At 39.0% G+C, this 15,731-nt stretch overlaps 1 pseudogene; it reads left to right on the plus strand.

The window, feature by feature from the left end:
- The first annotated feature begins 9,155 nt into the window (after positions 1–9,155).
- Positions 9,156–10,327, plus strand: LOC101419404 (dnaJ homolog subfamily A member 1-like; annotated as a pseudogene).
- The last annotated feature ends 5,404 nt before the right edge of the window (positions 10,328–15,731 follow it).

Here is a 15,731-nt window from a genome sequence, read left to right on the forward strand (position 1 = left end):
TCTGTTACATTGGAGAGCAATGACAGATTTTGGTCAGGATAGCTGTGCTTGGTTCTTTTTCCTACAGAAAAGTTCTTTCCCAGGAGTATTCTCAGGTCTATGCCTCGAACTGAGGTCCTCACTGCAAGTAAATAGCACCTACAAGGCCCAGTACTGAGGCTATTGAGTTAATAGAGTCAGAACTCCCACAGAATATAAATGAGAAAACCAAATGAATATGTCTTGTATTTTAAGCTGACACTATCACTTTACCTACCCACCCAAAAACATATAAAAACAGCAAAGAAAAACCTCCTCAAAACTCTTCCACTTTTCAGGGGGCAACTAATAGAATTGGTGACCAAATAAGCTACAAAATAGTCTTGGAATATAGTTTTATAGTTGTTTAGCATTCTGCAGCACACTTTCACAGAGATTACCTCATTTGATTTTAAAACAACCCTGAGAAATAGGAAGGGCAGATATTTTTCACTTTTAATACATGAGGAAACTGATCTTGAGCTTAGATCAGAGCTGTCCAATAAAAATATAATGCAAGTCACATGTTTAATTTTAAATTTTCTGGTAGCCATATTAATAAACAGATGAAATTAATTTTATAATATATTTTATTTATCACAATATATCCAAAGTGTTGTCATTTCAACATGTAACCAATATTTAAAAATTACCAATGAGATATTTCACTTTTTTTTTGTAATAAGACTTAAAACTCAGTGAATCTTTTACACTTGGAACACATCTTAATTTAGACCAGTAACATATCAAGTGCTCAGTAGTCACATGTGGCTCGTGGCTACTCTGTTGGACAGCACAGAGTTAGATAATTTACCCAGAGACATAAAAGGAAATAGTGACTCCATGTTGCCAGTTTCAGAAAAGGAAAATAACGTGGGTCTGGAAATCTAGAGATCTTGATTCCAGAAATGACTGTGCCACTTTGTAGAACAGTGGACAAGGCATTCTTCTTTAAAGCTTGGCATCTGGGTTTGTTAAATGAAGCAAATGGCATAGATCAGTTATTTTTCCTCCCCCTCCTTTTGCCCCACAACAGACCCTTTCTTCAAATGAAATCTTATATGAAAGCCCCATATTTAAAACACAGGGAGCAGAACTGCTTCTCTGTTGAAGGCAGCATAACAGTGGGCAGGGGAGGGGGCACAAGTGGTATAGCCTCTTTAGCCAGCACATGCCACACAGCCACACAGAGGCAAGCTCTGGGCCCTGTGAACTCTCTGGGCATGATGGAAAACTCTTGGAATAAATCAACTTTAAAATCCTCATTTTCAAAAAGTTTTTATTTCTGTGAACACAGTTTCACGCTAGTATGACTGCCTCTTTCAGCCTGGGTTTAGTTTAAAGTGTAAGGAAGAGAAAGAAAGATTGTAATGCAATGACCACTGGCATTGGGATATTGGTGTTTAACTCACATTTTCAATTTCAAGAGTCATCAGAATTTACTGTTGGAAGGGGGCCTTTAAGATCAAATGTTTGAGGGGTCTTCCAATTTTTCTGTTAGTAATATACCCTTCTCTTTAAATGGTACCGAAATACTCTGATGGTTAAAATCAGAGCTGCTCTGCATAGTTGAAGTGGATACATGGAGGTAGAACCTCCTCAAATATCCTATTTTGTAAATTACTTTCAAGATTCCTTTCTCAAATGCCTAGGGCAACCTGATGTACAATTTCAGCAACCAAAGACTGAGTGATCAAAAGAGGAAACCGAGGCCTGATGAGGTACAAAAAGTCCCACTGCAAGACTGTCACAGCTGAGATGAAACGTCAGAGATATGCTAAGGCCTCCTCCTACTAGCTCACAAGAGCAATTGTTTCATTTTCAGAAATTTTATAAACCCATTCACATACTGCTTTTAGGAACTTGAAAGTAGCCAAGATGAAAATATTTACACCATGGAAATAAGCAAGTACTACAAATCTAGCCTTTCCCTGATAAAGCCGCTTGTTAAACCTTTACCAGCACACCTCTGAACCAAAGGTTTCTGAGCCCAGATCTTTATATACTGTACAGAAACTTGACAATAGATGCACTCACTGCCTTTCACTAGGAAACAAAATTTTAATTTAAGGACAAATTAGAAATTGTACCTGTTAATAAGAAATTAATAGCTACAATATCATTTGTTTTTCTCAATATTTATGATTTTCTATTGTCAAATGGGTACTGTTTCCTTTGATTCTTTCAAGCTGGTATTTGGAATATCCAGCTGCTGTGGGGATTAATTTTTAATATTAGGTGAGTCAGGAAAATCAAACCCTTTGAATATTATTAAAAGTAAAGCCTAAGCATAAAATAAGGAGAAAATAGCAGAAGCTACGGAAACTGCTGTTTGAATATGGAATGATCTGATACCTTCTCTCTCAGTCTCCCTCTGGGTTCTATTTCTGGCTAAGAAGGTGTTAAAAGGTCAGCATAAACAACTGCTGAAGTCTTAAAGCTTCTCTGTTGGTCTCATGTCTCCTTGTATTTAATCCCTCCCAACTGAGCTTCTGACTCATCGTCTTAACAATGACCCGTTTCCCTTTGCCTATACCTCCCTTCCTTTGCTGCCTTTCTTCTTATCCTTTATAGCACTGCGGCTTTCCTCTGGGCCGGTTTGGGCATGCCTGTGATGTCAGATGCCTGCACTTCAGCTGTCCTTTTGTCTCCATGGTGATGGATGCAAAATAAGCTGCTTTTCTTCCAGTCAAATGATGAATGCTTTCTTACTCAGGTGGGGTTTCTTTCTCCCTTCCCCCCTCAATATTTTCAGGTCACTGAAATCTTGTATTAAAGAAATTAACATGTTTACTTTTTTCTTTTTAACCTTTTATTTATGTCTTGTTAAACTCAAATAATCTTTTTTTTATCTCAATGCCTAAACTTTTTTAAATTATTAAATCAATAGGAAAATAATTTCAGAAATAAAATTCCAAAGGAAAAGAAATTATAAATGATATTATTTAAAGTTCCTTCTCATTACATAAATATAAGTAACTTGTGTTAGACCAGGTAAAGCATGACAAAAACTGTAAAACATTTACAAATACTGAGGCAGGTTAGTTTAGGAAAAGGGAAATGAGTTGCAGCTCAGACCTTGCAGAAAATATTGACACCAGACAAATTACGGTGAAACCCTGCCTGGAAACCCCCTGAGGGAAAGACCCAGTCAAGAATAAAGCTGGGGTGATCCTGCAAAACCCAGGCCATGAGAATCCCATTTGGAACAAGATTGGAAGGAGATCCTTTTCAGTGTCAAGGGAAAGGCCCAGATACCCTCAAAAGAACTCACCATTGGCACCCTGAGAACTAACAGGTGGGGCAACTATTCAGAACAACAAACAACTGGGGCCCCTCCCCAACATTATGCAGAGGGAGGAGTAAAAGTCTTAAAAGACTTAACCTGGGGCCCCCATGTGCACATCTCACCCTGCAGCACACCTGTGGTCCCTGCCTCAGACTGTACTTTTCTCATTTTCTTATTTCTAAATCAGCTCTTTACTCCCTTGCCTACCCTATGGCGTGTCTTTAACTTCTTTTATGCGGCTTAGCCAAGAACCTAGAAACCCAGAACCCAGAGGTTTCTACCAGCAGTAGTGTTGCCAAAAAGGGTTGGCGGCTTACCACTAGTGGTACTTGAAATTATTTGAATGGTCTAGAGATAGGCTATTAAGTAACATTGGCTTCAGATCTTACTGAACTCAGGAGAGGGAAAATCTCAGCCAGGTGGTAGTCTTATAGCTCTTTGTTTACACTTGCTAATCAGAAGGAAGGAGTGAAGGGAGGGAAGGAAGGAATGTGATCATGTTGAAATTCTTAATAATTTTTGAACAAGGGTCCTACATTCTCATTTTGTATTGAAATGATATAGCCTGTCCTGGTTGAGGTCATCTAGGGCAGTAGTTCTCACTTTGGAGACCACTGATGGAGGAGATGTTTAATGAAGGAAAAGATTAAAGAACTGAGAACTGAGCACTAGAGAATCTCAATTGCAAGGTGGAGGAGAAAGAAAGAAAATGGGCTGTGAAGTAGGCCTAGTAAGTATATCCACAGAGATAGGAGAAAGTGTTGGGTCCTGAAAGACAAGGGAGAAGAAAATTTGATGAAAACATTTAAAATAAGGAAGAGATGACTGATGGAGACAAAGAAAGGTCAATTAAACAATTATCTAATTGAATCTACAGTTTAGATGTCATAGGCACCTTAATAGTTCCTTGTAGGTGGATGAAGTGAGGAAAAAAAATACATAGTCTGTTGTTACCCTTGGAAAGAAATTTTAATGGATTGATATGGTCAGAAGCTACTGATGAGTCATAATTTGGTATCAGAGTTTAGAAAAGCTGACATGCACAGGATGCCCTACCTGAAAAAATCAGGCACAAAACAGAACCTGTGACAAGTCCAAGTTGTGATTGAGTATCATGAAAGGTGAAATTCCCTACATTGGCATCCTGACACAAGAATGAAAGATCTGGCTGTATAGGCAGGTAAGAAATCAGATATTGGGAAGCAATATCCCACTTGTCCTACTTGATGTAAATGAATTCTATGTCTTCATATCAAGGGCATGGTGACCAACTGCTTGCTTTTAGTGCCTGACTCAAGACAGGTGCAGGATCGAGATCTTAGAATCTATACCAACTAGCAGGGTAGGGAGAACAGGGCAGCAATTTCATGTCCTTGGTCCTGTTCATAACACCAAAATTAAAAACTGGGAAAAGAAACCAGGTAGACCCTAACACTACAACATTACCCAAGATATTTAGGGAAACCATAATAGTTGGCTAATTAAGAAGAGGGTTGTTTTTTTTTCAGGTAATACAAATTAAACAATACAAATAGTGGAGTAAAAATTATTATGCTTGAAAGCGTCTGCAGAGGTCCCCTTCCCACTTCCTGCTGAGTGGAATGTTAAGTAGGAGTTTTCCTGCTTTCCCAGAATTGTGGCTATTGTCCAAAACAGAAATCATTCTCTAAAGAGCCGTAATTAATTCTTCTTCCACCAGAACTCATTAAATGTTGCAGATTCAACCTTACTACCATCAACCACTATCCTAGCAAACTCCCCTCTTCACATGTATTTCTGCAAAGGAGATAATTTTGTAGCGGAATGGAGGGAAGAAATGTTCTTCTGGAAAGGATTTTAACTTTCCCAAGGCCTAGTAAATGGGGGTTGGGGAGTGGCCCACAGGGAAGGAAATCCGAGATCATTATTTATAGAGTTCATAAGGTGCTTTGAAGAAGGGAGATGGGCATCTCACTCTCTGTTGCCTGCCTAATGCAGCCCCTTGTAACGTTGTGCTGCCCTTGGAATAAAGCATTTGAGACAGTTCTTGGGAGCGCTTTCTGTATGTCCCTGGGGTGTCCATAGAGACTAATTTCCATTTCTAGTCTAGAAATCTCTGTAGGTAGGAATTCCTCTAGAAAAACTGCTGCCATTAAACCTTGAAAATATAGTATGCCTGAGAATAAGAAGAGGGCTCCTGCCTTCAGTCTCATTCTCCATACCCTTTTAGAACATGCAAATGATCTCAGAGGTTTCATGACTCTATATGAAGGAGCAGGGAGTTAGAGTAGAAGCAGGGAATAGGACTGCCCAGGAGGCTGCTGTGTGGTGAATGCACAACCCAGAGAAGAAACGGAGGATGGACTGCTGGTAGAGCTGAGGGAAAACTAATTTACCCCTCTCTTCCTCACAGCAAGAGAGGGGACCTGGGGAAAGCTCAGCATTGTCCATGGGAACCACACTTAAGCTGCTTGGAAACCATCTCACCCACTATAGCACTGGCATCACACCTGAACGTGCTGTACCAGGTGATATCTCCCACCTCTGGCCCATGGGCCATTCATGTGAAAAAGCAGATGGCTTCTCTCTCCCTCCACCAGAGGTAGCTGTAGCACTGGTCCTCTTTCTTTAAACAGTCGTCTTCACAGTTCTGGTCTGTGTGGCATGGGGAATCAGAAAAAAGACTGAGGTTTTAAAATTGTATTGTTTTGGGGAGCCGGTATCGTTCAGTGGTTAGAGCTCCAATTTCCCATGGGTTCAATCTCCGGTACCTCCTAAATAAATAAATAGAAATAAAAATAAATAAATAAAATAAAAATTAGAGTGGACATTCAACTCTAAATAAAACTGTGTTGCTTCAAAAACTGAAATATTTTGGAATGTTATGGAATCTGTCCAAGATGTTATAATGTTGGGAACCTGGAATTTAGCAAAGCATAAGTGAAGGACGGATTGGGAAAAAAAGGATATTATGTTAATACCCTATTATCCAATTAACCTATAGAGTCTAACTATATACATAGTTTTATATCATGATTTTTACTTAGTAATAACACAATTTTCTCATCAGCTTAGAAAATCTTCATAAATATAATATATAATAGTTTCATATTTCCATTTTATAGATATACCATAATCTATTTAACCATTACTCTATTGTAACACATTGATGTTATGTTAAATTTTAAGATGTGAATTATAATATATCTATTTTTTCCGTTAAATGTGATTATTATCATTATTAAATATACACCAGTCCATGGGACAAGAAGGTCTCACTACCCATATTTCGTTAGAAGACAGTTTGTGGTATTGGTAAGTCAGCCAAGAGTTTTTTGATGATGTGTTTACTATGCTGACAGCATTACACAAGGTTTGATCCTTCCACTGTTTGTAAATGTATGTGGAGCTGATGGTTGTAGTCCTATAGGATATAGCCTGTCCCTGTCTTCTAGAATATAAGCACTACGAGGGCAAGTTTTTTTTCTCTGTTTCATCCTCCAATATATGCCTTGCACTTAGAATAGAGCCCCAACACAGGGTAGGCATTATGTAACTTCATAAATGAAAGTTGTTTTAAGTAGGAGTGGGACACCATTAATCCTAAACTTCCCTTCTGGTTTTGTAGACTGGGTATATGGGAACCACAAAGGACATTGGTTAGGGCAAGAATAGATCTAATAGGAGAAACACTGAAAAGAGACAGAGATAACGGGGAAGAGCAAACTTCAGGACCCTGTCATCTGAACAAATATCCATTTGACCATATAGCTTTGTTCTTATTAAGAGCTAAATTATTTAATTCAGTTAATAAGATAGTAGGCTGACAACAGTAAGGCTGCAACCAAACAGTGACCATATCAGGAAATTAGTCCTAGTGTTGCCAAGTGGTAGACTGAACACATATGTCTAACCCCTGCCTCCCAAAGACCCAGTGAAATAACAGAATAGCCATTAAATAAATAGAAAACATTTTTAAGGATTAAAAGCATAACATTAAGGGCGAGAGGAGCATGGAATAGAGACGGCAGCTTAGCAAAAGTTTGAGGAAATTCTGAAAGATAGAAATTAAATAGAATCAAACAAAAAGAAGAAACTGTGGAGTGAAAACCTATAACCCAAGACTTCATAGGTAAGAAGAATCCTTCATATAGGAGGTGAAGAACAATTCCAAGTTCAGAGGTAACATTTGCAAAAGGGTCAGCCCAGGATGGGGCAGTCATCAGGGTAATTATTTTAATAAGTGTTGAGACAATCCAGTTCTCCCCACTCCTTTTTCCCATTTTCCCCCAGGGTTTATGTTTCCAATCAAACTGTAAGCACAGCATAGAAGAGATACTTACAATCTGAAATAATATCAAAAGTATGAACTTTGACAACTAAAAAATGCAACAAAAATCAAGAAGGAAGGAGGAAGGTGACAGAGATACTCTGCTTTGCTAAGACGCTCGTTTGTTGGACAGGAAGGAAGTAGAATAAGTACCCTAATTTCCTCATCTTTCATAAAAAGCTGATAAATGTGTCTAAAGTTAATAAATAAAAAAATAGAAGTGAAATATATTATTTGAGGTCAAAGAGCAACCACCATGAGACCCAAACAAACAAAAATCCCTTAAAAACATTCAGTGGGCTACTGATGAAAATAACTATCTTTGGGGAGTGAGACTTGCATTGGGAGGAGAGGAGGAGAGTATTATACAGACATGTTTGTATATTTTAGAAGGTTTTCTATGCTTTTATACTACTTTAATAAAAACAAATTAATTTTTAAATGCTTAGTATGAAAACAAGGAAATGCACTAAAATGTTAATAGCAGTTGTTTTTTACTGTAGGAATTAGGGGTTGTTGTTTTTTTTCCTACAATTTTATATTTTCCAAGTTTTCTATCTCCATTACTTTCATAGTAGAAAAATTTTAAGAAAATATTACAACCGTGTGTTTAAACATTTTTTGTAAAACATTGTATAAGCAAATAAGGACTTTTAAAAGATATTTTGCAGAAGAACATTAAAGAAGCCATAAGAAAGCCTAGACTTCGCAGCTACTGGTAACAGGAAGGGGCAGGAGTGGGAACTGAAGGCAGGGCTCTAAAAATAAATAAATTCTGGCTGTACACTGGAATGGAAAGTTTAACCACCCACTGAGCTGCTCCTGGATGCCCCACCTCAGCCCCACCCCACTGTAATCTTCTGTTTATCTGGGCATTTTTCTACATGAGAACTTCTGATCCATTTTTCCTTCCTTATGTATCACATCTATATAAAATCCTGACCAACAGGGACTTCACAAATGAGATCCTCCCACTAGGACCTCCTCCTGCCTGGAGGTACTGCTTCCTGCTTTTGGACTTACTGATCATGCCCCCCACAGACCAGGTATGATCTCATGGAGAGTTGACTTTCATGATCTCACTTGGCTGCTGCTCTTAATTGTTCTGTGATTCAGGGCTGTGCAGGCTGTTGAAATCTTCTATGGGATGCTCACCCCAGTAGCGGTGCCTACTGTGCTTACATATATAGTGTGGTTGGTACAGAACATTAACAGAAAGTCCTGGCTACTGTAGGAGCTTCCTCTGCATAGCAGCCTCAGTGCTGGCTTAACTATTAGTGTCCTGCAAACCTGCCTTACTTTTACTTCAATGTCATATCCATGGCAGCTTGTCTCTTTGCCTTTCTTTTCATACTTTTTCTGCCAGTGCCCCAGAAGAGCACATTCTTTCATGTAAAATTGAGCAAAGAATTAATTTAAAGTCATTGGGTAAAGATGTAGTGTTACTTAAAGATCAAAAGGGTAGCATGCTGGGAAATTTCCAGAACGCTCCTTCCAGCTCCTCATCATCGCCCTCGGCCTGCTCACCTTATATAGAAAATGGTGAAAGAAACCACTTACTATGATGTTTTAGGGTCAAACCCAATGCCACCCAGAAGGAGTTGAAAAAGGCTTACAGGAAACTAGGCTTGAAGTACCACCCTGATAAGAATCCAAATGAAGGTGTGAAGTTTAAACAGATTTCTCAAGCTTATGAAGTGCTTTCTGATGCAAAGAAAAGAGAATTATATGACAAAGGAGGAGAACAGGCCATCAAAGAGGGTGGAGCAGATGGGGGTTTTGGCTTCCCAGTGGCCACCTTTGATATATTTTTTGGAGGTGCTGGAAGGATGCAGAGAGAAAAGAGAAGTAAAAATGTTGTACATCAGTTGTCAGTAACCTTAGGAGATTTATATAACTGCAACCAGAAAACTAGCTCTGCAGAAGAATGTGATTTGTGACAAATGTGAAGGCTGAGGTGGTAAGAAAGGAGGAGTAGAGTGCTGTCCCAATTGCTGAGGTACTGGAATGCAAATAAGAATTCATCAGATAGGATATAGCATGGTTCAGCAAATTCAGTCTGTTTGCATGGAGTGCTAACTGGATCAGTCCTAAAGATAGATGTAAAGGTTGCAATGGAAGGAAGATAGTTCAAGAGAAGATTCTAGAAGTTCATATGGATAAAGGCATGAAAGATGGCCAGAAGATAATATTCCATGGTAAAGGAGACCAAGAACCAAGACCTGAGCCAGGAGATATTATTATTGCTTTAGATCAGAAGGATCATGCTGTTTTTACTAGATGAGGAGAAGACCTTTTCATGTGTATGGACATAAGCTGGTTGAAGCACTGTGTGGCTTCCAAAAGGCGATATCCACTCTTGACAACTGTACCATTGTCATCACCTCTCCTCCAGGTCAGATTGTCAAGCATGGAGATATCAAGTGTGTGTTAAAAGAAGGCATGCTAGTTTATCATAGGCCATGGAAAAAGGATTGCCTAATCATAGAATTTAAGGTAAACTTTTCTAAGAATGGTTTTCTCTCTCCTGATACACTGTCTGTGCTGGAAAAAATTCTACCTAAGAGGAAAGTAGAAGAAACTGATGAAATGGATCAGGTAAAACTGGTGGACTTTGATCCCAATCATGAAAGATGGTGCCATTACAATGGAAAAGCATATGAGGATGATGAACAGTACCCAGAGGTGGTATTCAGTGTCAAACTTCTTAGTGGGGGCCAGCGACTAACTCATTACTGGTATTTAAATGCAGTAGTGAATAAGTGAAGGATTGTAATCATAACATGCTCACTATTAGCTCTTTTTTTTTGTTTTAATATTCAAATATATTAGTGTTTTTAACAGTAAAATAAAGAATAAACTCAAATATAAAAGAAAAAAAAAGGGGGGGGGATAGTGTGCCAACCTCTCATGGGGAAAGAGCCCTTTAGACATATCCACCATTTCAGGGAACATGAATGAAGGTCATTTGAGGATTTTTGTGCAATGATTCCCAGATTTATTTTCTAAAATAAAATTTTATTGAAGTATATCATTCACACATGAATAAAAATAAACAATAAGTTGTATAGTAAAAGTTGTAAACTTAAAAAACAAACATGAAACATACAGGGCTCCCATATATCACCCCACCATGGATACCTTGCATTGTTGTGAAATGTTTTTTATAAACTTTGAATTAGCATCATCAAAATATTAATACTAATTATAGTATTTTGATGTATTTGCTGTAATTTGGTGTATTTTCCCCCAAGCCACCCGATCATTAACACCCTGTATTTGTATTATACATTTGTTATAGTTCATCAGAGAATATTCTCAGATGTGTCCTGTTAACCATAGTCCATCTTCCACCACCAGATTCCCTGCATTATACAGCCTGTCTTGTACAATCTGTTCCAAGTGTACACTCCGTGGCCTTCACTTTTTTTTTAGGAGGTACTGGAGATTGAATCCAGGACCTCATACGTGCAAAGCAGGCACTCAACCACTGGCTTACACCTGATCCACAGAGGCTCTCATTTTCATCAAAGAGTTGTGCTCTCTCATCATCTCAATTTCAGAACATTTTCATTACTCCAAAAAGAAAAACCCATATACCTTTATACCTCCCTAAAGTTGTCTCTTAGAATTGACAAAAAATCTTCTTTGCCAATGCTTCAAAAATATTACAATATTAACTATCGTCCATAAGTTACATTAGTTGTAATTTTCCTGTGTATCACCATATTCTTAACACTTTTTGAAAGAACATTTTTATATTTATGTCATTACTCACAAACTTCATCTACCACTGAAATCACGGTTATACATACCCTAGATTATTCTCTAATTTCCTTTCAATTGACATTTATGTCCACAATCTCATTATATTTTCACAGTGTTAAGTATATTCACTATAATGTGTTACCATCAATTCTATTCATTTCCATAATTTTACAATAAACCTTATTAAAAATTCTGCATACAAGAACAATGGAAGATGGCAGCGGAGTAAGAAGCTCCTACAGTCAACTCCTGCTACAGGGCAATTAGCAAATACCCAGAGCTCTCTGAAACTAGCTGAAGCACCTGTTTGGGGGCTCCAGGAGACCAGAAGAGCATCCTGCAACATCCTTGAAGGAGTGGAAGGAGGAGACTGCACATCTGCAGAGAAGACTCATAAGTAGAGTACTCCACGCCCCAGAGGCCGGTGCCCATCCTCCACTGGAGGCACAAGTCGCTTCGGGAGCTGTTCTGCAGCTGGAATTGAAAGCTCCATTTCCCCAAAACGGGGAAAGAAGAGACAGTTGGGCACGAATTTTAGCTACTGATGAGAAAGTTCAGAAGGCTACGGTGTAATCCTGAGAAAGCTAAGTTTGAGGCTGTCCAAGTCAGAAAGAGGCTGGGAGCCGCCATCTTAACTCCGTGCCTGGGACAGGGGGAAGCGGGGCGGACTGAGAATCCCAGTGCTGGTGGGGACCGGCTTCTTTCCATCCAGATCATATTGCAGCTCTAGCCTAGACCCCAGTGCCACCTCCAGCAGGGAGGAAGCTGTGGGGACCTGTACCAGCCTCTCCAGGAAATTACCGGCCAAGCCGTGGAGGCTGGTGGTTATCCTACTCTGGCGGCACTAGCCGCCCCAGGAGCTGTTCTGTGACAGGAATTGGAAGCTCCATTTCCCAGAAATAGGGGAGGAGAAGACGGTTGGCTGCCGATTTCAGCTACTGATTGGTAGACTTGGCTGGCTAAGAGATAACCCTGGGAACAGCTGGGGTGTGAACCAGCCCAAGTCAGAAAGAGACCAGTAGCCACCATTTTTACCCCACCCCCAGCCTGAGGGGAAGCCAGGCTGACTGAAACTCTCAGTGTGGGCAGGAACCAGATTCTTCCATGTAGATCAGCCTGCAGCCCTAGCCTAGGCTTCAGCCCGGCCTCTGACCGGGAGGAGGCTGAGGAGCCCTGCACCAGCCTATATAGGAACGTGCAGGTAACTTTGGCTGGCATAGACTGAAAATTCAGAAGTCTTCCAGGGCAACTGTGGTCATCTTGGACCCGCACTGCATAGATTGCTGCCCACACTTGCAACTCCATCCCAGCCCAGGCAGGGGAGAAAGGGATGTGAAGTTTCACCAGTCTCTCTGGGCAACTACAGTCTAGGCCTGCACGTGGATTATTCCGCAGAGCTGTAACTCTGTCCCTACCCTTGGCAAAGGAGAAAGTTGGAAGAAGCTTCATTGGTCCCTGGTGCAATGATGGCAACTTGAGCCTCCACAGCTTGCAGCACCAACTACGTGCTTGGCTCCGACTGCACAACCAGCAAGGGAGAAAGGATAGGGAGCCCTAAGCTAAAGAGAAAAACTGCACCCAGAATAAATAGTCTAGTAAGCCACATGTGAAGACACCAACGAAAAATTACAATCCACACCAAGAAACAGGAAGCTATAGCCCAGTTAAAGGAACAAGATAAGCCTCCAGATGACATAAAGGGATTGAGACAACTAATCATAGATGTTCAGACAAATCTCCTTAATAAATTCAATGAGATGGCTCAAGAGATTAAGGATATTAAGAAAATATTGGATGAGCACAAAGAAGAATTTGAAAGCATACAGATCTTATGGGAATGAAAGTTGCAATCAATGAAATTTAAAAAACATTGTAATCATATAATAACAGATTTGAGGAGGCAGAAGAAATGATTGGTGAGCTTGAAGAAATGGCTTGTGAAAGTGAACATACAAAAGAACAGATGAAGAAAAGAATGGAAAAAATTTAACAAGGTCTCGGGGAACTAAATGACAGCAAAAGGCATGTAAACATAACGTGTCATGGGTGTCCCAGAAGGAGAAGGGAAAAGGGGCAGAGGGAATATTTAAAGATGTAATGGTAGAAAATTTCCCAACCCTATTGAAGGACATAGATATCCCTGTCCAAGAAGTACAACATACTCCCATCCGAAAAAATTGAAACAGACCAACTCCAAGACACATACTTATCAGAATGTCAAAGGCCAAAGACAAAGAGAGAATTCTGAGAGCAGCAAGAGAAAAGCAATGCATAACTTATATCCAATAAGATTAAGTGCCGATTTCTCACCAGAAACCATGGAGGCAAGAAGACAGTGGGCTGATATATTTAAGATAGTACAAGAAAAAAATTCCAGCCAAGAATCTTATATCCAGAGAGACTGTCTTTCAAAACTGAGGGTGAAATTAGCATATTCACGGATAAACAGAAACTGAGAGAATTTCTAAGCAAGAGACCAGAATTTCAGGAAATACTAAAGGGTGTGCTAGAGCCTGAAAAGAAAAGAAAGGAGAGAGAGGCCTGGAAGAGAGTCTAGAAATGAAGATTATATCAATAAAAGTAACTAAAAGTGTCAAAAGAGTGGTGAAAATAAAATATGACAGATAAAACTCAAGTAGTCGGGAATAAACTTAACCAATGGTATAGAGCACTTGTATTCAGAAAACTGTAACTCAATGTTAAAACAAATTTAAAAAACCCTAATCCCCTAAATAACTGGAAGAACATTCCATGCTCATGGATTGGAAGACTAAATATCATTAAGATATCAGTTCTACTCAAATTGATATACAGATTTAATGCAATCCTGATAAAAATAACACCAGCTTTAAAGAAAAAATTGAAAACACGATCATTAAATTTATTGGGACGGGTAAGGAGTCCTGAATAGCCAGAAACATCATAAAAAGGAAGCGTGAACCCTCATCTCCAGGCTTTAAATCATAATACCTACCTATAGTGGTAAAAACAACGTGGTACTGGCCTAGAGACAGACACAATAGACCAATGGAACCAAATTTATGGTTCAGAAACAGACCCTCACAGGTATGGTCAAGTGATTTTTGACTAGCCTGTCAAACTCACACAGCTCAGGCAGAACAATCCATTCAACCAATGGTCCTGAAAAAATTGGACATCCATAGCTGAAAGAAGGAAAGAGGACCCCTATCTCACTCTTTTTCCAAAAATTAACTCAAAATGGATCAAAAAACTAAAAATAAAAGCAAGAATCATAAAAGTTCTAGAAGAAATTATTGGAAAATATCTTCAAGACCTGGTGGTAGGTGGTGGATTCTTAAAGGAGATAAGAGAAGGACTGAGTGGACTACTGATGTTTAATGTATGTAGAAGTTTTAATTAGCTTTACTGTAAAATTGTGGAAATGTATAGAGTAGATGGTAACACACAGTGAGTAACAGCTAGTTTATAAATGGGGATGTGAGTGGAAATGGTAGACTAGTTATGTAAATGCCAGTTGAAAGAATGCTTGAGAATAATCTAGGAACTGGATAGCACAGTAAACCAAGAGGTAGGCGAGAATTGTGGTTGATGATACAGATGCAAGAGTGTCCTTTGTTGGCCAGAACAAATGTATATCACTACTGTAGGGTGATGGGAATGTGGAGAAGCATGGGAAAAATACAGCTGGAGTGACCTATGGACTGTGGTTAGTAGTAATAATATAATATTCTTGCATCTATGCTAAAGAGGTAGTGCGTTGATACTGAGGCAGTATGGAAAATGTGAGCCAAATGTACAATATGGACATGGTAACAATCAGATGATATTATTTTTCCTGTAGCAAATGACACACCACATTGTGATGGAGGGGTGTTGTTTGGAATTCTGTACATGTGCATGATTGTTTTGTAAGTTTACAACTTCTGTCATAAAAAAATATATTAAAAAAAATAATAGGGTGGTTTGGGGGAAAACACACCAAATGTAAGATAAGGACTATGATTAGTAGTAAGATTTTGACAGTGTTCTTTCATAGTTTGTAACAAACATCTCATGACAATGCAAGGTGTTGGTGGAGGGTTGATGTATGGGACCCCTGTATGATGTTATGCATGTTTGCTTTGCGAGTCCACAACTTTTACTACACACTTAATTGCTTATGGATGTTTACTATACACTTAATTGTTTACGTATGTATGTTTATGTACTATACACTTAATTGTTTATGTATGATATAAAGATAATAACAATCGGTTTGGTTAGGGGAAAACTACTTTGTTCAGTAGTAATATTTTGACAATGCTCTTTAATCATTCATTAAAAAGGCTTAAAAACAATGCAAGTTATTGGTGGTAGGGTGAGATG

The sequence above is a fragment of the Dasypus novemcinctus genome, chromosome 11 (genome assembly GCF_030445035.2).
Source record: "Dasypus novemcinctus isolate mDasNov1 chromosome 11, mDasNov1.1.hap2, whole genome shotgun sequence".
Lineage (NCBI taxonomy): Eukaryota > Metazoa > Chordata > Mammalia > Cingulata > Dasypodidae > Dasypus > Dasypus novemcinctus.